Below are 23,469 nucleotides of genomic sequence, written 5' to 3'. Positions count from 1 at the left end.
CATCCCTGGTTTTTAAATTCACCACCTGCGCTAAATTATTTCAGCCCATGTAGTTTTCAATCATATCTCACAATGTGCTATTACTTTAGCATTGTTGTAAAAGGGTTTTTGAATATTCCCAAGTGAGAATTATGCGGTCACTATTTTCTAGCTGCGGCTAAAATGAGCTTGGAGCATGGGGGTAGTCTCTAATGAGCTGTCAGTTGTTCTCTGCAGCCTTAGCCCCCAAGATAGACTGAGCTGGCAGTTAGAGAAGTGCAATCTGCAAATGCCAAGGATAGAGGGTCTCAATCTGGGAGGGATCACTGAAAAAGTGTCAATGTTTGCCGATGACACCCTACTATACCCGGCAAACCCTGCTCAAGACCTTGTTGCGGCCCTAGATATTATCGAAACACACACCACCTACTTGGGCCTTAAAATAAATTGGAGCAAATCAGCTTTGTTTCAAGTAGACCCACAGCCAACCCCTCCAATGGTATTGCCAGGTGGGTTGAAATGGCTGGAAGAATTTAAGTATTCATATCCACAAAGACCTATACAAATTCGTAGAACTGAATATTTTACCATTTACTTAACTACAAATACTGGAACAGAAAATTAAAACCTGGCCCCACTTACTATTGACCCTGATAGGTCATAATAATCTATTCAAAATGGTCATGCTGCCGACATTCACCCAAATATTCAGGCAATCACCCACAAAAATTCCTACAAGTTTTTTCATACCCTCTACACCAAAGATGAGTATAGCTAAACTACAACTACCACCCCATGCAGAGGGTCTGGTCATCCCAATCCTCTTCCTATTCTACTTAGTAGTGATGGGTGAATATGTCCCGTTTCGCAGAATAATTATCGAAATGGCGAAAAAATTTGCAAAACGCATTGAAGTCAATGGGCGTCAAAATAATTTAGATAAACAGCAATTTTGACCAACATCAATGGGCACCCGAATAATTTAGATTTTTTGATTTTGATTAATTTTTGATTAATTGTCAATTATATAATTACATTCAGAGACAGAATGGAGCAATACAACTTTCTCCACAGTGCCACCAATCTCCTGCAAACTTCATTCATATGGGCTGGTCATGTCATAAAGTTGCTTTTGGGGTGCAATTGCACAATATATCACTAATTTGATTGACGTTCCAATCATACTCAACCCCCTTGGGATGTTGTTGAACCAACTGATATGGCCCCAACAATAGCTGAAAGAACACAGATAAGTACTACTATAGTTTATATAAACAAGCTGCTGTGTAGCCATGGGGGCAGCCATTCAAGCACAGGATACACAGTAGATAACGATAAGTACTACTATAGTTTATATAAATAAGCTGTTGTGTAGCCATGGGGGCAGCCATTCAAGCACAGGATACACAGTAGATAACGATAAGTACTACTATAGTTTATATAAATAAGCTGTTGTGTAGCCATGGGGGCAGCCATTCAAGCACAGGATACACAGTACATAACAGATAAGTACTACTATAGTTTATATAAACAAGCTGCTGTGTAGCCATGGGGACAGCCATTCAATCACAGGATACACAGTAGATAACAGATAAGTACTACTATAGTTTATATAAACAAGCTGCTGTGTAGCCATGGGGGCAGTCATTCAAGCACCAGATACTCAGTAGATAACAGATAAGTACTACTATAGTTTATATAAACAAGCTTCTGTGTAACCATGGGGGCAGCCATTCAAGCACCAGATACTCAGTAGATAACAGATAAATACTACTATAGTTTATATAAACAAGCTGCTGTGTAGCCATGGGGGCAGCCATTCAAGCACCAGATACTCAGTAGATAACAGATACGTTCTGAAGAATCATGGTCATGAGCCCCTCAGGGTCTGCTTCCTCTGTAGTTATGCCCCTGGAAGAGAAAGAAAAGCAGCAAAAGAAGAAGATGGGAAGACAAGGGAAGAAAGATGAGTGGTAGAGGATGCAGAGAATTTTTTGATCTATGTAAGTATGTAAGTCAGTATGTAAGACTTATTATACAGTCAAAAGGCAGGGGATGAACACAATAAGGAGAAAGAAGAGCTGGATATTGTTAAGTACTGCAAGCAGCTTGGCTTCCCTTGACATTAGGGCTCTCTGAAAGGATTAAGGTAAATAGGCTTGTGTCCAACCTAGGGCTTACTACTTCTAACAAATATTAAACCTAGACTTTTCTCTGATTAACCCTCCTTAAAGACCTTGGTACTAATCTTAAAGAAGATAGAAGAGCTGGATCTAAGAGCTGGACAGTGGACACTGTAGAGCGGCAATGACAGTGGAGCAGCAATGACCTAAAGAATGATCAGGACACCCATACCAGGGTGATGAGCAGGAGGAGATGGTAGAGAAGGGTAGTATAGCAGGTTTAGTAGACAATGGAAAATCTCAGAGACAGGGAAGTGTCAGATAGTCTTAAGAACCTTTCCCCTTGAACCAAACACAGAAGTAAAAATATTGAGTAGGATTAGAAAGGCCTTATATGGGGAGGTAAAAGGGTCTTCAGCCAACCAATTTTTGTACTTTCTGATATAGTGCATAGACTAATGTTATTCCCACACCTTTATAATCAATGAAGCAACTATTATCCATGGTACCTACATCATCTGGACATCATACATGTACTTATAGTGGCAGCCACAGTCACTAGGTGGAAGACATGGCAGTACAGTATCAGTCAGCCACAGCAGCCTATGAAAATGTTACTTTCCTATACATAGAAGGAAAGCAGAAGCCTCAAGTACAGCCAGAAGCATGTTCCCTATATACATGCCACTGTAAAAGGTTGATTAGTCTTGCCACCCTCAAATTGGGAAAATGTGTCTAGTTGGAGGAACTGTTATTTTTGCTGTCAACAGGGGAATTGAGGCTGGATATTAAAAATAAATGCATTCACAGTGCTTATAATTAAAAGTTATCCAAATCTGGTATTAGGGCCTCTAAACTTTCAGTATGGTTAGTTTAAAAAAAAAATGTTGAAATGAGTAAGAATACCCACTGGGCCCCAGTTTCCTATTATTAAACATATGTCATATGTGCAGGAATTATTGATGTCTGCCCTCGGGTCTGCCACCAAGCACAACATTATTGGGATGTGAGTTCCAAAAGAAAAAGAAAAAAAATGTATAGAAATAAATATACTGTAAGACTGTATATCACAGATGACTACTGAGGTCATTACATGAATGTTGGCAAATAAAATTGCTAGGGCAGTGATGCCCAAACTATAGGTCTGGACCCATTAGGAGAGCCCAGAGCCTTGGGCTTTTGTGTACTTGAAAAACTAGGGCCTATTTTGGAATTCCAGTCTAGACCTGATTTACAGTACAGGCATGAGACCTGTTATGCAGAATGCTTGGGACCTGGGCTTTTCCGGATAACAGATCTTTCTGTAATTTGGATCTTCATACCCTAAGTATACTGAAAAATCCTTTAAACATTATTTAAACCCAATAGGGTTGTTTTGCCTCCAGTAAGGATTATTATTAACATGTATTTATATAGCGCCAACATATTGCGTAGCACTGTATCAATTATATCTTCATTTTGATCAAGTACATGGTACTGTTTTATTATTGCACTGAAAAAGGAAATCATTTTAAACAACTGGAAGTGGGACTTGACTTGAAAAGGGCTGGAAGCACTACCACATGTCCGTTCAACTACTGCTTGCGCTTATCCATTTGTTTGTTCCCCCTCTGCGGCCTCCCACCCTTCAGTCCTGCGTGGGTCCAGTTTAAAAAACCTGTACCTGCAACCTGCATTTTTATTTGCTTGGACCCACTACCTAGCCTGAAACTGCCTTACTCACAGCCTGACCCTGACACTGTTTGCAGTTTCACTTGGACAGCCTTCTTTATCACCACCATAACCCTCCTATTGTGTTACAACTCCCTAACAAGAACATTGGGCATTGTCCAAAGTTATGTTCCAGTGTTATTGGTGGATGAGAAGGAGCAAAAGTAATTGGTTAGTGCTTTCCATATACAGAGAGACACCATAAAGCTGTGCCAGCATTGATGTTCTCCTTTACTAGACCCCACTGAGCAGCACAAAGGATATGGTATAGTGGTTAGTATATGTAGTGACTGTGACCAAATGCTTCCTGTTATAGCTGATCAGCTTCGCACATTGCTGTGGGGAAATATGAGTCATATTGTTCAAGCCTAGTGGCTTCAGTTAAAATATATATGAGAGTTTTGTAACCCAGGCTGATCATTTTGAGGTCCTGCCACATTTATATAGAGTTTACACAAAGGTTAACTCCGGCCTCATCTGTTCTCTCTATTGCCAACTATAGCTTCTATCTTGCCAAACTGCCATGAATGATCTCATTTCTCCAAGCTCTTGTGATATTGAAATCATCATGACCACTGCTATTGGCCAAGACAAGAGACACAAGCAGCTTCCTTAGTGCTCTTTGTGGTTGCTGCTTCATTTAATCATTACAATGGAATTTACAGGCCTCCACAGCAAACTGTTTTCAGCAGACAATCCCTAAAACCTGGGGGAAGAGGAATTGTTTTGCATGCAATTGAACATCCATTAAGACCCCCACTATGCCTTCTTTGGTACGTGCCAACACTAGAACCCACTTGTTCTGCTGTTTATTGCTGATGTAATGGATAGAAGATGGGGGTCTTCCCTTGACTTCCCATCAAAACCACAATTGCTTCACAGAAGTTGAGCTCTGTTACTTAGTTGAACCCTTGCTGGAATTGTCTGGAGGAAAGGTGTTGCTGCTGAACCATAAATGAAGGTTTAGGGACAGAATAGAGAATAAAAGGAACCAGTGATTTGTAACCATTAACTGAAGGTTTATTGAACAGAAAAGGTACAGTAATCACACTATATCCAGCAAAACAATATCAGTCAGTACTCAGTACAGTACTCATATACCCAGTTGGGCAGGTGGAACACTGCAGTATATAAAGAAACCTCTTAGGTATAAGAAATAACCCAAGTCCCTTTCCTTACACTAGGTGGGTGTCACCTGGGGAATAGTGTCTCTCCCGACTTTTGCTTTTGTTTGACTTTTTACGTAGTTACTATATTTATAGCTATAACTTCCTTTAAATACAGCGGCATAACAGACACTTCATTTCTTTATTGTGATTTAAGGGATATCAAAACATGTTGCTTAACCATCATTCTTGCTTTTTCCCCATGGGTTACTGCCTTTCGCCAGCTATAATATGGGGTCAGGTACTCGTGGCTCTGTTCCTGCTTCTGTCTAAATATCAGGATAGAAACAAATGTGACTATGCTAATTTTATTCCATTTATTTAGAACCCTTATTTTATTGAACTCGTTACGCCTATGACACATGGGGTACATTGTGTAAAATGAATTGGTTGTTCAGACATAGACAAGAGGTCCTCTGTTCTCACCCATAATCAATATGCTGAGGACATTTAAGAGATGTTGTGCCCTGCCCTTTAAACAAAACAGGGATTATTTGTCTATATATTGTAATATATTAAAGCCGGTCAACTACGTCAAAGTCATCACTTGTCTGGCTGGTGCTTGATGAGGACAACTTTCCCTTGTTTGCTATGGTTTATACAGAAGCGGTGGCCCTCTCCATTTTTCCCAGTTACAGTCAGATGATCCCACTGGTTGCCAATAAAAAGGGTGACCATTTGGGGAGTTTAAATGCTGAAAAGTAAGTTGTAGGTAAAACTTAGTCCCTATGTAAAATGTATAATGTACTAATAGAAGTCTTAATGAATCAGATGAAAGTAAGGGTAGGACTGGCTAGACCAGGGATGAATTTGAATATATTGCAATATATGGACAAAAACTCCCTATTTGGGGAGGGAATTTTTGTAGTTTAATGCACAAAATGTCTTTGTGTTCTTTGCATATTGATTATGGGAGTATGCAGAGGACCTCTTGCCTTTTTCTGTATGGATTTTGCGGTCACAGCTTTGTTGCACCCCAGTCTAATGGTTTAAACTTTTGCGGTGAGCACAACTTTCCCTTGTCTGCTCTGGTTATTCTTGTGTTGACTGTTAACAATGATTTATAGCTGAATTGCTAATGCTATTGTGACATTAATGCAAGCTTGTATTGTTCATTTTGCACAACAAGCCTTTTCTATAGAGATATGCACCATTAATTATGTATTTAACCTCTTAAGAAGACAGGATTGTGATTGAAGAATGACTCTGTGTGAATAGAAGGCTAGAATTTCCATAGGTCAAGGAAAAACAACTACCTTTAAGAATTTCTCTATATAGGCACCCAAATTCTTGGAGGGTGCACTCAGGTGCCTGCTCACTAGACTAGGTTTCATCACAAGCCATTTAACTTGTCTGTGTTTTGTTGAAGGAACCAGAGTACCTATAGCATTTCTACCTTGTAGCAAGAATATACTGTATATGTCGTATGTTATCTTTATGTCTGTATGGGTTTTCTCTGTGCTCTTCCATTTCCTCCCACACTCCAAAAGCATACCAATAGGTTAATTAGCGCCTTATTATTTTGAGCATAATGTGTGTGATAGGGACTTTAGACTGTAAGATCCACTAGGGCAGGCACTGATATGACAAATGTATAATACAGGTGGGTTCATTTTCTCTTAAAGAAATGAACTCTAGTTTGTTATATAAATGCAATAATAACCTTGAATTGTAAGCTCCACTGGGAAAATTCTCTAAGGCAAATGATGAACAGTCTCCTAGTAATGCATAAATGCACAGGCACTATAAAAAGCTTCATGAACATGAACAAATCAAAGGATATGGGTTTACCTACATCAGAAAAGTTCTGCATTGCATATGAAGCCCCTGTTTGCTGCATAAGGACCATAAGATTTCAATTAAAGCCCTTGATGCACAATTGAGATTCAGTAACACCTTTCCCCCTCTTATAAACACATGATAACCTCCCCTTATCCTGAAAAGGCCCTACCCCAGAGACTGGGAAGAGACTGATGAAACTGTGGTCTGCCCAAACAGAAGCAAAGGATTTTTTCAAAAGAACAGAGTGCTTTATTTATAACTTGTACTGTAATATACTAATTAAAGGAGCCATTGATCCCAGACTACATATTGACATTTTTTTTTCTGGGAACCCAACCTACAAACAAATGCAAACGTCATCCAAATTAAACCTGGATTACACATTTCAGAGCAAAGTTGGTATGTGGAGGCCAGAAAAACTTTAAAGTTAAGCAAACTGAGTTGAATTGCAAGAGTAAAGCAATCCTTGAAGCAGACAAGGGGTCGCCAGTTATCACAAGATTATGTTTTAAAATGGAATACGGATATAAAATCTATTATCCTCTATGATAAGGGCCTGGGGTTTCCAGATATGGGTTTTACTGTACTCTGGATCATCAGTCTGTTAAGAAACATCTAAACATTAGATAAACCCAGTAGGATTGTTTTGCCCCCTATATGGATTCATGCAGCTTAGTTGCCATCATGTATAAAGTACTGCTTTATTATAACAGATTAAAAATAAAAAAAAAGAATGATTTGAATGGACTTAATGGGAGATTGCCCTCTTGTAATTTGAAGCTTTCTGGAGATCAGGCTTCCAGGTAAGAGATCCCATACCGGTACAGCATTTGATCATAATTTTTCTGTTGTTCTGAAAAAAAACCCTTCAAAATGCCATCTATTTACAGACAGGATAGCCATGTACAGGAAAATATGAATTCAGTTCTATGTCCCTTTAATCCTATCTTAATTTAGTTCCTGTGCTTTCTTCTATATCTGTAAAGCTTTTGTCCTAGGCAGTTTCTTCCAGTCTGGCTTGTATAATCAATGGTTAAAAAATACTGGAAGTTGTAGTTCATCACCAACATGCGGAGGCCTAAGGATCGAGAAGAATTAGGCCACTTGGCCACTATCCTCGGTTATGGAGAAGTTTCATGCAGGGATCCACTATATGCAACAGGTTGTTCAATAATATTATTTGAATTTATTTATAAAGCTCCAGCATATTGTAAGGGTTATGGGATCAGACAAATGAAGATGAAGTAACATAAGTATACAAGCGTTGATACAGAAGGATAGTGGGTCCAGCTCACAAAAGCTTATAGTCCAAATTGAATGGCCTCTACAAGACATGAATTTCACAAAGACTTGTTTGGTGAGGTCATGAAAGAAGAAGATCATTGCCTATTTTGGACAACACACAGTGGTGATCTTTTGGCCCCTAGGCCAACAATTAGATCATTAAAAGGCCTATATAGCCCCATCTTGAGCGGACCACATCAGCAGTCTAATGTTGTCTTCACCAGTTATTGGTCAGGAAGGTAGTTTTGGCCCATACACAGGCCAATGGAGCAGCTCCAAAAGGGTTAGGGTGGGGTTCAATGGATTTGTAGTGTATGTGGGTATGATTATGCCACATTTAGAAATGTTTCAATGTTTGTTGTACAGAGTAAAATTCTGCAGGAAATTGTAAAGGGATAGTAGTCAGGATAGATAATTTGCTCTAGGCACTGTTAATTCGTTTATTGAGATATGAGATTAAAAGCATGAAATTAATCCTTTACAAATCCTGTACTGTACACAGTAAAATGGCTGCAGGCCTATAACTAGGGTTTGGCAGAAAAGGCATGTGCTTCAGAGATTAGCTGTGAGTAGTGATATGGGCCATTCAACTGGGATGGTTCCAGTGACGTTTCAGGGGCTCCTGCCGCCCCCTCCCGTTCCGTGCTTTCAGATTTTAGTGTTGGGGCGGATCCACAGGGTGCCACATCGCTTGTGTAGTGAGCGCTATTACGCTCACTGCACTAGCAGAGCCGAATTTCCGTGTTAAAAAACTGAAATATGCCTTTTAAAGTTACCAGAGACAGCTTTATGCTGCCCCGGTAATTGGCTGCTCTATGATACTTGAGTAGGGTTGCCACCTTTTTCAGAAAAAAATACCGGCCTTCCTATATATTTATAAATTTTCCTTATTAATAACATTGGGATCAACAATAATTTTTATCGGCCAGGCCGGTAAAATACCGCCAAGGTGGCAACCCTATGCTTGAGACAAGGATTTCACATTGCCTCATGGCAGGAGTGGCCCTGTATGGTGCCCAAGCGTGTGGGGATGTTCAGGCAGGGCACGGGGCAGAGTAATATTGCCTTGTTGTGTGTTAATAACAGTAGCCAATGCCTCTGAATGACACACCTGAGTAGGGCTGCTACCTGGCTGGTAAATATGAAGCTTCATGTTAATAGGAAATTAACTAGGAAAGCCTCAAATCCACTATTTTGTGATTCAGCCAAATCTCAAATACTTCATGAAATCCACAAGATTTGGCTACATAAGGAACTCAATCAGAAGCCTAATTTACTTATTCAAATTAGGGCTAGGAAGGGGAAAAGGGAACCAGAGAACCAAAGAGAACGTGCAGCATGTGGTTAAAAAATGTTTTACTTCCAGTTGTCTATGTGACGAAAAGTCCATTCGGCCAAATCTGAATCCTGCTAAAAAAAAAAGGCCTAATCCTGGCCGAATACCGAAAAACGAATCCTGGATTCAGTGCATCATGAAAATATAGGTAGGCAGGTATTTTTTCTTGAAAAGGTGATAACCCTAGACCAGAGTGGATGCAGAGGAACAGCTAAGGGCAGTGGCACACGGGGAGATTAGTCGCCCGCGATTTTTTTTTCTTTGCGTTTCGAAAACAAGTTGTGCGTCTATATCGAAGCAAAGATATTTGAGATTTCAGCTCCCAAGCGATTTATAACCCATGATGCCACACACTATTTTTCTCCTCCCACAAGATCAATAAGTCGATCAGTATCGAAACAATACTTCAGAATTGGCATTTTAATAGAAATTTTCTCTGGCGTGATTTCCTTGGCGTGTTTTCATACTTGTGGTTTCCTCTGCGTGTCTTTATTATGAATGGCGAATGGACGCAAAGACACTGGGACAGAACAATTCAAAACCGCCGCCCAGAAAATGACGTATAGCGTCAATGCGTGAAATTTACATACAATCGTGGTTACTACTCTCCGAGTATGTTTAAGGGCAGAGACACAAGCTCAGATTCGGGGAGATTTAGTCGCCAGGTGATAAATCGCCTCTTCTTCGGGCGACTAATCTCCCTGAACTGCCTCCCGCCGGCTAGAATCGAAATCTCCATTGGGATGGCACTCAGAGCACTTCATTTTCCGAAGTCGCCTGAAGTTTCCTTGTGAGGCACCGATTACCATCCCACCGGCGATTTACATTTTAGCTGGCGGGAGGCAGTTCAGGGAGATTAGTTGCCCCGAAGAAGAGGAGATTTGTCGCTGGGCGACTAATCCCCCGAATCTGAGCGTGTGTCTCTGCCCTTATTTTGGTAGATTTCAATACTTGGTAATGGAATTGCTATTTCAGTGAAGTCGCTCAGAAAAGGGTCTCTGTGCGTTTAGGAATGACACGAGAGTAAAAGTAGCCTTGTATGTTTTGACGCTGGCAATAGGGTTGCCACATTTGTAAAAAAAATTTACCGGCCAGCGGGGAGCGGGAACTAAAGGGGCGGGTCGTGATGCAAAAAGAGGCGGGTTGTGACGCAAAAGGGGCAGAGCCGCAGAAAAAAAGGGGTGGGCTACATCGCGTGAGGGCAAGATCAGGATGAAAAGGTACGTTTCCACCAGAGGGCAGAGGTTTTGTTACAATATACTGGCAGCTACATTGCCTAAATTTGTAATACTGGCCCTGGCCCTGGCAGGTGTTTTACTGGCTAGGCCGGTAAAATACCAGCCGGGTGGCAACCCTAGCTGGCAATTTACATTATTCTCATTTGGAAGACAAAAACGAACGATTAGTCGCCAAATCTCTCTTTTAAAAATCACAGGCGACTAATCTCCCCGTGTGCCACTGCCCTAATGAAATAAAAGGCACAGATTTGCACAGACAAAAACCACGGACAGATAAAGGACAGGGCCGTATTTGCTTCATCTGCACCTCCCAGTAGTTCGTTTTATTCAAAATGTGCTCAATTCCCAGCAGATTCTCAATGGATTGGGTCAGTCCCACCAAAGAATCTTTATATACACATTTAATCATAAGAACCGTCGCTTATCTACCCTATTTCCCTAATATTTCTGCTCTCAGGACCTGACAACCATTTTGAAATGTTACTGTAATTCTCCCTCAGGACCTCAGGGTCCTTTTCCCTTTCACACACTGGGCAGTAACCCATAGCAACCAATCGGCGTTTAGCTTTTTTTTAGTCAGTTTCAGGTGCAACAACGAAAGCAAATATGTGATTGGTTGACATGGAATTGCCAGCAGCAAATTTACCCAGTATGAATAAACGCGCCCCGACATGCACGGTGACGCAAACATCAAACCCGCCAATTTGACAACACTAATTCTACAGGATTCTAAAGAAAAGGTGAGCGGCTGAACTCCTCCGCCTACTATTGGCTACTCTAACCTATCATTTTCCAGTGATAGCATTCCCGCGCCCCCAAGTATAGGGGCGGGCTCTCCCATATTGGGCGGGGCTTCTCTGACGTCTCTTTGATTCTGCAGGGTGATTGGTTGGTAGAGTGAGAGTGGCAGCCATGTTTTAGTGTGTCAGGCCGAGGCTTGGAAGGCGCAGCTGAGCGAGGGAGCGGCAGGGTCTGTAGACGTAACGTGTGGGGTGTGTGATGTGTGTGTAAAGAACTGTGTAAAGTGACAAAGGGAAAGCAGAGGTAAAGGCACCGGAGGGAGAGACGGCATACGCGCAGCTATGAGACAGCTCTGTGCAGGTAAGTGTGTGTGGAGATGTTGGAGGGCCGCACTTTGGAAGCCTTTGCTTCTTGTGAGGGAGTTGAAGCTGCAGTTCATCTTTACAAAAAGTCTCTTAAACTACTGGGTATCTCTCTGCCACTCCCAGCATCATGACTGGCAGCTGTACATTTATATTCCTGAGCCCAGCCTTGGATATAATCCCAGATTTATAGACTCACCGCAGAATCCAGCCATTCCACAAGGACAAGGGACAGACTGACAGCAGGGGTGGCTTTTTATTAGGCAGGGTTGATTGACAGCTACATTCAAGGACCTTTCCCCACCCATTCCAAGTGCTTGGTGACAGGAGGGCCCCCACATTGACCTATTCTGATGTTATTCAGTCTGGAACCCACCTTTAGATTGTAAGCTCTTGTGGGCAGTGCCCTCATGACCACTATTTTATTGGTTGGTCTGTATGTCAGTTTATATGTGCAGCACTACAGGACATGGTGGGGCTTTATACATGATTGCTGTTATAATTTAGTCCAAGAAAAGCAATTGTAATGGAGGAGAGACTGAGACAGAACAAGCAACAAAGGGTGGGAGTTAAACCTCACCCCAGGGCCGTATTTATATATAGGCCCCCGAGGACCTGTGCTTAGGGCGGCACAGTTTTTGGGGGCATTGTGCATATTTTTTGCTTTTTAAAACTCTCGCCATGGATTTACATAGGAAATCTGGTGACGGAGCTGAGGGGTAGGGGGCCAAGGAAGAATGCGGAAGTGACGTCATGCACACGGGCGCTGATGTCACTTCCGCTGAATACGTCGCATGACATCAACACACACAACTTGAGACGTCAACACACTTGACGTCAGCTCGCTGGCGTATGACAGTGAGCACAACGTATGGGCATGTTTAGGTCCGATGCCTAGGACGGTAGTGATGTGCGGGCTGGCCCAAAATCCACGGGAACCACGGGTTTGGGCTGACTCCTGCATAAAATCTTCGGGTCGCGGGCAAGTCCGGATCGAGCTCTTCTCCTGCTCTTCCCGCCCGCAACTTAGCAGTTCCATCTTCTGGCGCCGGAATTTATAGACTTCTGCCCGCCCCTGCCCTGACCCTTTTGTGACGTCTATAATAGAGGGCAGCAGTGGGGCCGGGTGCGGGTCGAGAAATTCTCGACCTGCACATCACTATAGGACGGCATCGGACCTAAATACAGCCCTGCCTGACCCCATAGGGTAACAGGAGTCTATGAATATTAGCATAAACGATTGAGTTCAGGGAAAGGGAACTCCATTGGCATCTCATCCTATAGAGACTGATAGTGATAGAGTTATAGCACCCCATTAAAGGAACAGTAAAGTGTTTTAAAGTAATGTAAATATCATCTACTATTGCCCTGCACTGGTAAAACCGATGTGTTTGCTTCAGAAACACTACTATAGTTTATATAAACAAGCTGCTTTGTAGCAATGGTGGAAATTGAAAAAAGTCTATATGGCACAGGTTAAATAGTGGATAACAGATAACACCATTATGTTCTACAGAGCTTATCTGCTGTGTAACCTAAGCCTTTTCTCCTTTGAATGGCTGCCCTCATTGCTACACAGCAGCTTAGTTATATAAACAATAGTAGTGTTTCTGAAGCAAACACAGCAGTTTTACCAGTGCAGGGCAACACTACATTATATTTGCATTACTTTAAAACACGTATTTTTTTATGTTTCTGTTCCTTTAAGCAGGACATACTTTTGGAGAGAATACCCACTGCACCTCAGTAGATAAAGAAATATGATCCCTTTCTTGTGGGCCATACTGTGGGGATAGCAGGGTTAAAAGCAATGGTTGGGCACAGGCCTAGACTGTTGGTCTGTAGATTCTACCATCTACCAGAAGGGCTGCGTGAAATACCATCTGTAGTCACTGATCTGTTGCTTGTGAAGAGGGTTGTTTTGGTTTCTGTGTACCTGCAATGCCAGGGCCTGTTTTGAATCTCTTGAACAGAAACCTGGGGGATCCCAACCTGAAAACCAGTTAGAATGAAACTTTGGTTTAATGTGTTCGGAAGCCAAGTCTGAATTCTAATTGTCGTTAGGTTCAAAAAATGACATGAGGCCATTGATGTTTGTGATGTTTCTGTAGTTGACAGAGCCAGAACTAGAAGTAGGTGCAGCACAGGAACCTGCCAAGGGTGCAGCTATTGTTAGAAAGGGAAGGATCCAGGAACTGTTATAAAGGCTATAAAGGTTTTTTTTTGACTAAGTTCCACATGCCCTTTATGGATTCACCTGTATACCTGGGGGGTTGTCATCCTTGCCTCGGATGCCAATACTCCTCCTCCTTGGCTAATCTTTGAGAGCTGGTGATTAAAATGACTTTATGTTCCAGTATCTATAACTTGTTATGCGATAAGGGATACACAAGTCAAAAATGAGCTTATGTTGTCATAGACTGACAGTATGAAAGCGAGGAACCATCCTGTAAAGAAGGAAGAAGACAGTCTTGTACAGTAGTACAGGTATGGGAATGCTCGGGACCTAGGGTTTTATGGATAAAGGATATTTCTGTAATTTGGATCTTCTTAAGTCTACTAGAAAATCATGTAAACATTAAATAAACCCAAAAGTCTGGTTTTGCTTACAATAAGGATAATTATATCTTAGTTGGGATCAAGTACAAGCTACTGTTTTATTATTACAGAGAAAAAGGAAATCATTTTCAAAAATTTGGATTACTTGGATAAAATGGAGTCTATGGGAGGCAGCCTTTCCGTAATTCAGAGCATTCTGGATAACTGGTTTTCAGATAACGGATCCCATACCTGTATATGGGAGACCTTAAATTGTGTAGACAAACACCCAGGCTGTAGAGAGAAGCTTCATGAAACTAAAGAGACCAAGAGTATGAAAGAGGCAACCAATAATAGACTGGGTAAAAGAATGAGAGAACCCACAGTTTCTCACAAAATTAGAACTAATATTGCGAAAGTCCTCTTTCGGGGGTATTAAAGTGCAGTATCCTCTGGAAGCAGAATTCCAGAGACTGAAAATAAAAGGGTAGATTTAAAGGGCCAGTGTAGACCGAAAAAAAAGACACAAAGACATATTAAACTTTTAAATCGCTAAGTCTTTATTAAAAATTAACTTACCGAAACTCCACTTGCACTCTTCTTCAGAAAAGGCGATCCATCGTGCAGGTGCTCGATTTCTCCACCCTGCTTTCCCTATAGGAGATAGCCAGGGAGGAGAAATCGAGCGCTGCATGATGGATCGTCGCTTTTTCTGAAGAGGAGTGCAAGCGGAGTTTCGGTAAGTTATTTCTTAATAAAGATTTAAAAGTTTAATATGTCTTTGTGGGTTTTTTTCCTTCTACACTAACGAATTTTTTAATAAAAAAAATTTGATGTTACTGATCCTTTAAGATGCTGATTTGGCCTATTCAGGCACAAATTTGCCAGGTATTTGAGGCACACAGTATTGCAATTTATTATAGAAGAGTTCACAGGCATTTGTTTTCCTGTTCTATAACAAATTACAATGGTTTGCTCTGTAAACTGTAATCAAGTGACTTGTACGCACAAAGGAAATCAGCACAAACCAGCCAAAAGCCAGTTTTGACTTCCTCCTGTTTTTTCTTTTTTTAATTCTTCGTGATCTTTTACTGTGAAAACCATAATGTTTGATGTAGTTTTTATGAACATGTATTTTTAGAGCGCCAACATAATCGATGTTATAACTTTCAGAATACTGAGGTATACACACTGTAGATCTAAGATGTGCGCTTTCCTATTGTGGTGAGGGCAGATCCTGTTTGTGTTAGAGCTTGTTGCCTTGTGTTGGTTGTCTTTTAAACACCCTAATATGGGACTATTGACTGGTAGAGATCACCTGCTAGAGTGACTGCTTACCTGGGTTCAACTTGATCCATTCTGACTGCAGTCTCCTGGATCTCAGCCTGATTCTACTAGACTGATTGGCTGCCTGGGTGAGGCCAGATCTCCGCATACCACCTGCCATGTTGAGCCTTCATTCTGTACCACCAAACTGCCCATTTACTTTTTTACACTTCATCCATACCTCCCAACTGTCCCTTTTTCCGAGGGACAGTCCTCTTTTGACTGCTCAACCCACAGTCCCTCATTTGTACTGGAAAGTCCCTCTTTTCTCTGCACTGAACAGCCAGAAAAAGAAACAAAGTTTCTCACTTAATTGGCTTTTAGCAGAGAGCCCAGAACAGCTAACAGGTGCAAATAAGATACTTTGTAACAATTTTGAGACACAAAAACACAGTTTAGATAAGGAGAAATATTTTCAAACTTTCATAACCTGCCAAATTTTGTAAAACAAACATGGTAATTAGGGGGTGTGGCCACAGAAAGAGGTGTGGTCAAAAAATTGTTGCGCTACGTGCGGAAAAAATTTTTTTGTCCCTCTTTTTACTTCCAAAATGTTGGGAGGTATGCTTCATCCTTCCACACCGTTACCTCCCTCCGGGTTGAGGACAGCTGTACTTATAAAATATAATGCTGTGGTCTGACATGATTCTACTATCTGGAGGTATGTTTGTTTTCTATATAAATGTGGGCAAATAAGGAGGGATATACCCCATGCAGAAATATAATATTTTGGGATTCATTTACAATTGGGGTGGCAAATGTTGGACTACTGTAAACCTGCCTGTTGCATGAGAACTACATGGACTAAAGACATGGTAGATAAAGTACCCGCATCTTATGTGAAGCTATAAGGGCAGTGGAACAATGGGGGATTCTGAGTTTTTTGTTGTTGCTTAAGGGCAGAGACACACGGGCAGATTCAGGGAGATTAGTTGCCCAGCCATAAATCTTCCCAAACTGCCTTCCGCCAGCTAGAATGAAAATCGCCGGCGGGATTACACTCGGAGCTCTTCGTTTTCCGAAGTTGCCTTGACTTCGGAAAACGAAGTGCCATCCCGCCGGCGATTTTCATTCTAGCCAGCAGGAAAGGCAGTTCAGGGAGATTAGTCGCCCTGAAGAAGAGGAGATTTGTTGCCAGGCGACTAATCTCCCCAAATCTGTCCGTGTCTCTCTGCCCTAAAATGAAGTAAGACTTATCAGAAAGGTCTATATAAATACACCAGTAAACCCTCAAAGTAATGCTGCTCTGAGTCCTCTGTCAAAAGAAACACAGCACTTCTTTCCTTCTATTGTGTATACATGCACTTCTATATCAGCTTTCCTTCTCCTTTAAAGTACACATTGTGTAAAAAAAAATAAGAATGTATTGGTATTGTATCCGTTATCCGGAAACCCGTTATCCAGAAAGCTCCGAATTACGGAAAGGCTGTCTCCCATAGACTCCATTATAATCAAATAATCCAGATTTTTCAAAATTATTTCATTTTTCTCTGTAATAATAAAACAGTACCTTGTCCTTGATCCCAACTAAGATATAATTAATCCTTATTTGAAGCAGAACCAGCCTATTGGGTTTATTTAATGTTCACATGATTTTCTGGTAGACTTAAGGTATGAAGATCCAAATTACAGAAAGATCCCTTATCCGGAAAATCCCAGATCCTGAGGACTCTGGATAACAGGTCCCATACCTGTACCAGTGCATTATACTAATTTAGATATAGAAGAATTGTGCCTAAAAAAGTAGTGTTTCAGGCTGATTTATTGAATATTTCTGCAAAAACCCTAATAATCCCTCCCTTCTCTTCCACTTTCTGTTTCCTCAGTTCCCAGGCTGTGCAGGGGAGCTGGTGTCTCTCGGTTCACTGCACTGTAGGACAGGAACCAATCAACAGCTAGCAGGACCTGATAGGGAACGGAAACCTGTCTTTGCTTGTGTGACTGCAGGGCTGTGATTGGCTGTCCCCCTCCTACTGTGCTTCTGGCAGGGACTTCCTCCCCTCATTTGAAACACAGACAGGGACCAGAGAACATCTATAGGGAGCTCTAATAAAGGGGCTATTTTTAAAGATAATATTAATTTTTAGCACCATGTAAAAGCAACACCATATATTACTTATTAATTGCCTACAAAATTAGTTTTTTTTATTTATCCTATATGTCTCCTTTAAAATGTCTTGCTCTGTGCATGAGGAATGAAACATACACTCGCTTGGCAGGTGATTGCAATTTACTACAAAGTGGAGCAAAAATGCCCAGCATTGCTCTGTACGCCATTGTCCTTTGGTTGCATCGATGGGCTTGCAAGTCAGTAGCTTATTACTGGCATTTACTTTATTGAATGAAGATTTAGTTTGGGTTTTACGTATCTAAGGGTCAGGGCACACAGACAAGATTCGGGGAGATTAGTCGCCCAGCAACAAATCTCCTCTTCTTCGAGGGCGACTAATCTCCCCGAACTGCCTCCCCTGCCTTCCCGCCGTCTAAAATGTAAATCGCTGGCGGGATGGCACTCGGAGCAATTCGTTTCCTGAAAAGGAAACTTCGGGCGACTTAGGAAAGCGAATGGCACCGAGTGCCATCCCGCCGGCGAATTACATTTTAGACGGCGGGAAGGCAGGGGAGTCCAATGAAGAAGAGGAGATTTGTTGATTGGGCGACTAATCTCCCCGAATCTGTCTGTGTGCCCTGACCCTTAGGGTGGTGGCACTTGGAGGTTTAGTCCCCTGCGATAAATCTTCTATAGTGCGGGCGTCGAATCTCCCCGAAATGACTTCCCACTGGCAGGATGGTATAAGCATTGGTTCGGTTTTCTGAAGTCGCCAAAGCAACGCTTATGCCATCCCGACGGCGATTCACATTTTCGGGGAGATTAGTCTTCCGCAGTAGCGAAGATTTATCGCAGGCGACTAAATCTCCCTGTGTACCACCACCCGCGATCATTCCATTAGTAAATAAGCTTTTAAAATATTTGCATAGAAAGAGAACTTTTTCTATTATCGTTTGGGCTGACATTGCAGCAGGGTGAGAGAGAATAATTTAACTGTCATCAGTTTAATCTTTCGCCTGTTTTAATAGTTACAGGAGCAGGGTGTATCCATTGTTTACTACCTTGTTTGATTACGTCTTTGGGGCATACTGAACAAACTTAAAAGAGGTTTATTATTATGGTTATTATCCTGGTATTATGTAGTGCCAGATATTCTGCATCATTCATATCAGTCCCTCCTCTTTGAGGCCTTATTCACACATACTTTAAACAAAGTAGGGTCAGCTTCACCAGGGGCCTTATACCATTGTATTCCACTGTATCTATAATTCACATTTCTGTGATAGGGTTTCCCAAACCAGGTAGAATGTAGAGAGTGATATTCTGGAACAATTTGCAATTGGCTTTCATTTTTTATTTGTAGTTTTTGAATAATTCAGCTTTTTATTCAGCAGCTCTCCAGTTTGAAGTTTCAGCAGTCTGGTTACTAGGATCCAAGTGACCTTAGCAACCATGCATTGATTTCAATAAGAGGCTGGAATAGGAGAGGCCTGAATAGAAAGAGGAGTAATAAAAAGTAGCAATAACAATACATTTGTAGCCTTACAGAGCATTTGTTTTTTTAGATGGGGTCAGTGACCCACATTTAAAAGCTGGAAAGAGACAGAAGAAGAAGACAGATAATTAAAAGAACTATAAATAATGAAATAACTCTTCAGTTTGCAGTTTCAGCAGTCTGGTTACTAGGGTCCAAGTGGCCTTAGCAACCATGCATTGATCTGCATAAGATACATGAATATAAATAGGAGAGGGCATGAATAGAACAATGAGTAATAAAAAATAACTATAACAATACATTTGTAGCCTTACAGAGCATTTTTTTTAGATGGGGTCAGTGACCCATTGAAAGCTGGAAAGAGACAGAAGAAGAAGGCAAATAATTCAAAAACTATAAATAATGAAGACCAATTGAACAATTGAAGATGGGACTTCTATAACATACTAAAAGTTAAAGGGGTGGTTCACCTTTAAGGTAACTTATTATGTTATAGAATGACCAATTCTAAGCAACTTTTCAATTGGTTTTCATAATTTTTTTTTTATATATAGTTTTATAGTTATTTGCCTTTTTCTTCTTACTCTTTGCAGCTTTAAAATGTCACTGACTCCCTTCTAAAAAACAAATGATCTGTAAAGCTACAAATGTATTGTTATTGTTACTTTTTATTACTGATCCTTCTATTCAGGCCTCTCCTATTCACGTTCCAGTGCCTTATTCAAATCACTGCATGGTTGCTAGGGTAATTTGGGCCCTAGTTACCAGATTGCTTGATGCAAATTGAAGAGCTGCTGAATAAAAAGCTAAATAACTCAAAAACCTTCAATAATAAAAAATGAAAACCAATAGCAAATTGTCTCAGAATATCACCTTCTACATCATATTAAAAGTTATCTCAAAGGTGAACAACATGTTTAACTTGAAGGCGAACCGCTCCTTTAATCTCAATTTTTCAGTTCATCAGCTGATGTTGGCCATAAGTGTTGTGTATTCAGCATGGATACTGTTGCTTTTTATGTTTGATTCTATTCTGGATTTGATGTTGTTCAGAGCATTTGGCAGTAATATTACACATGATATGCAAAGCAATGTATGAAAATCAGGAAGCGGCTCAAGCAAATGTCTTGTTCCCTTGTGAACATCTTTACACAGCATAAAGATTTCTGCCCTGGGACCTGCTAACACTGTTTTATAATCATCGGTTTTGCTATTTCTGTAAGAACTGAAGATGAAAAAAGTAGTAGGTGAGAAAGGCTGCATGTTATGTTCTGGATGTCTTTTCTAGTGCAGGGTGGCCATAGCTTTTTAGCAGTGAAGACATGCCCCCCAAGATGTCTCCTGGCAGCTCCCCATATTCTTTTCTGCTGGTTCTCAGCGCATGATATATTATTTATTTCTGAAGCAATGTTTCGGGTGTTAGAGTGTCCAAACTCTCTGCAATAGCCAAAGGGTGACAGATTCTACTGTAACCGTATATAAACAAAAATGTCTGTTTTGGGATGATTAAGGAGACATGGGGTACAGTAACATAGTGAGTTAGGTTGAAAAAAGACACAAGTCCATCACGTTCAACCGTAAGTCTGTATATAACCTGCCTAACACCATCCAACCCGTTCTTAAAGCTATCTAATGTATCAGCCAGCACAACAGTATATTAGATTTGGGGTGTAGGACAAAATGTTAATTCTCTAGTTATTACTGAACTATACCTCCCAGCATTCCAGTATAGCCAGTGAGTCCTGGAAGTTCATACCTGCCTTAAGGTGGCCATACACGGGCCGATAAAAGCTGCTGACAGACCGTGTCGGCAGCTTATTGCCCGTGTATGGGGCCCCCCCGACGGGCTTCACCGATCGAGATCTGTCCGAAATTCGGCCAGATCTCGATCGGATTGGACGAAAAATCCCGTCGGATCGCAGCCGCATCTATTCGTTGATGCGGCCCCACGATCCGACCGCCCATTGCTATTCGTTAGCAAGGTGGGCATATCGGGGGAGAGATATCGGGGCATATCGGGGAGAGATCCGCTCGTTTGGCGACATCGCCAAACGAGCGGATCTCTCAGTGTATGGCCACCTTTACATGCACTAGTCAATAACATTCCAATAAGTGTGGTTGAAAGTTACCATTAGAGATTATGCACATATGTATTTTACTTTGATGTGTGTTTTACTAGCCACATTTTTGCCTGTTGCTTCAATACCTTCACACAATGTGACCTGTCTGAGAGTCTCCAAAGGTTCTGCGGCAATTGCTGATCGATAGTAGCGACAATTGCATCCTGATTCTTATCTATGGGATTACATGGAAATGGCATAAATGCTTTGGGGCAGATTCCCTAAAGGGGCGAAGTGACTAACGCTAGCGAAAATTCGCCAGCGTGAAGTCATTTTGGAACGTTGCTGATTCCCTCATGGGCGCAGGCGTCACTTCGCTAGCGAAAGAAATAGACGCTAGCGTTGATTCGCACTCTAACGCTAGGCCAATTTTCGCTCTGCCGAATGGATGTAACTCCGCAAATTCACTAAGATGCGGATTTTACTGAGCATTACCTCTTTCGCCAGACTTGCCTTCACCAGCTTAGACCAGGCGAAGTACAATGGAGTGTATAGGGTTTTCCAAGTCCCAAAAAACGCTGGCGTCTTCCTTTTTTCAGAGCAATAGCCTGCAAAGGTCCGTAAATTTTTTTTAGGGTAACCGGGTTCCCCCCTCCATTTTCGAACATATGGCACATAAACTATACAGTGGGCTCATGTGTAGGGCATTATAACAACTCTATTGTCTTTATTAAGGTTTCCTGGACATGTGTAATGCAATGTATTTGCTGCAACATATACGTCCATGTAACTTCCCGCCGGATGCAAATTAGGCAACGCTAGCGCATCTTCCCTTTCATTGCCTAAGTAACGATAGCAAAAATTCGGGATATATATATATATTATACAATGTAGACAGAGGATCACACTCACAGGACATTGGAGCAAAAAGCTTTTTCCTCTGTTTACATTGTACCGTATTTTCTGGCTATTGCACCCAGGCACGATATATATATATATATATATATATATATATATATATATATATATATATATAATATATATATATATATATATATATATATATATATATATATATATATATATATATATATATATATATATATATATATACATACACATATATATATACACACACACACACACACACACACACACACACACCCATTTTATGTTTTTTCAGGGGACCAGTGAAAATGTAAAATCAGGGAAATGTGTTAAAGTAACTTTTTCTTCAAGGATATAAGCAAAGGAGTCCGTTTTACTTTGTGATACAATATTTACGTGTTGATAACAAGGGTTAAACATTGCAGCGTTAATGTTACACTATGGGGGCATGTGCAAGACTCTGTCAGTCACATACACAACCTAAAGCAATAAGTAATTTGTGTATAAGGGGCAGACTCTTTGGAATTGACCATTTACAGGCAGAACCAAGGCAGAATATAAATCTGGTTAGTATTTTATACCTCTTTATTTCACAAATAATAACATTCATAAAAAAAAAGCAGTTTTTGGGAACATCAGGACCAAATTTTGATGTAAAATCTGGGAAACCGTTACTTAAAATCAGGGAAATGCGCCCATTGAAATGCATTATAAATTGGTGGGACCACAAATAAAAAATGTAAAATGCGCCAGCACTTCAGAAAAAGTTTCAAAGATAACTGTGGACACACGAGTGATGTTTGAATAAAATTATTGCTGGTGCTGGTCCATCTTGAAGGGTATACATTATATTTGACAGAGCACCCATTATGGATCGTGGGAGGAAGAGGTACTTCGGGGGACTTTCAAAACTTTTGTATATAGATATATATATTGAATAAAGTACCCCCTCTTGTAAATTATAAGGATATTGTAAGTTACCGGAGAGTTTCAGGACCATATAAAAACACAAGCCGAAGGCTTAATATCCTCATATTTTGCAACAGGCGTACTTTATTTATTATATACACCAGATTCAGTTTATAACTGATGACCTCAGTACTCACCGTTTATAAGGATATAATTTATGTATATAAACTTTATTCACTATATATACACCTTTCACACCATGATAACTGTGAGCACAGGCATCTTTAGCAGCCATGATCAGCTAATGAATTCCTGCCAGTGCTGGACAGTGAAATGTTGCTGTTTTTGCCCATTCTTCTTGGCAGAGTTGCCCGAGTGCCTCTCATATTGGTGGGAATTGTCTGTTTACTGCAGCCTTCAAGTCTGACCACATACTTTCCATTGGAATCAAGTCTGGGCTTGGGCTGGGTCACCACAGAGCA

The 23,469-nt window shown here is 41.0% G+C and overlaps 1 protein-coding gene across 2 annotated transcripts in view; it reads left to right on the top strand.

Moving 5' to 3' along the window:
* Positions 1 to 11,501: 11,501 nt before the first annotated feature.
* The window catches only part of plekha1.L (pleckstrin homology domain containing A1 L homeolog), a 51,212-nt gene continuing 39,244 nt past the window's right edge, over positions 11,502 to 23,469 (top strand). The window contains exon 1 of one of the 2 annotated variants that reach the window (XM_018225127.2): positions 11,502 to 11,719. The gene's annotated coding sequence lies outside the window, so the exon portion shown is untranslated. The remainder of the gene's footprint in view (positions 11,720 to 23,469) is intronic. The other variant, XM_018225126.2, reaches the window with a different exon arrangement.

The sequence above is a fragment of the Xenopus laevis genome, chromosome 7L, assembly GCF_017654675.1.
Source record: "Xenopus laevis strain J_2021 chromosome 7L, Xenopus_laevis_v10.1, whole genome shotgun sequence".
NCBI classification, from domain to species: domain Eukaryota; kingdom Metazoa; phylum Chordata; class Amphibia; order Anura; family Pipidae; genus Xenopus; species Xenopus laevis.
This window is presented reverse-complemented; position numbering and strand designations above follow the sequence as displayed.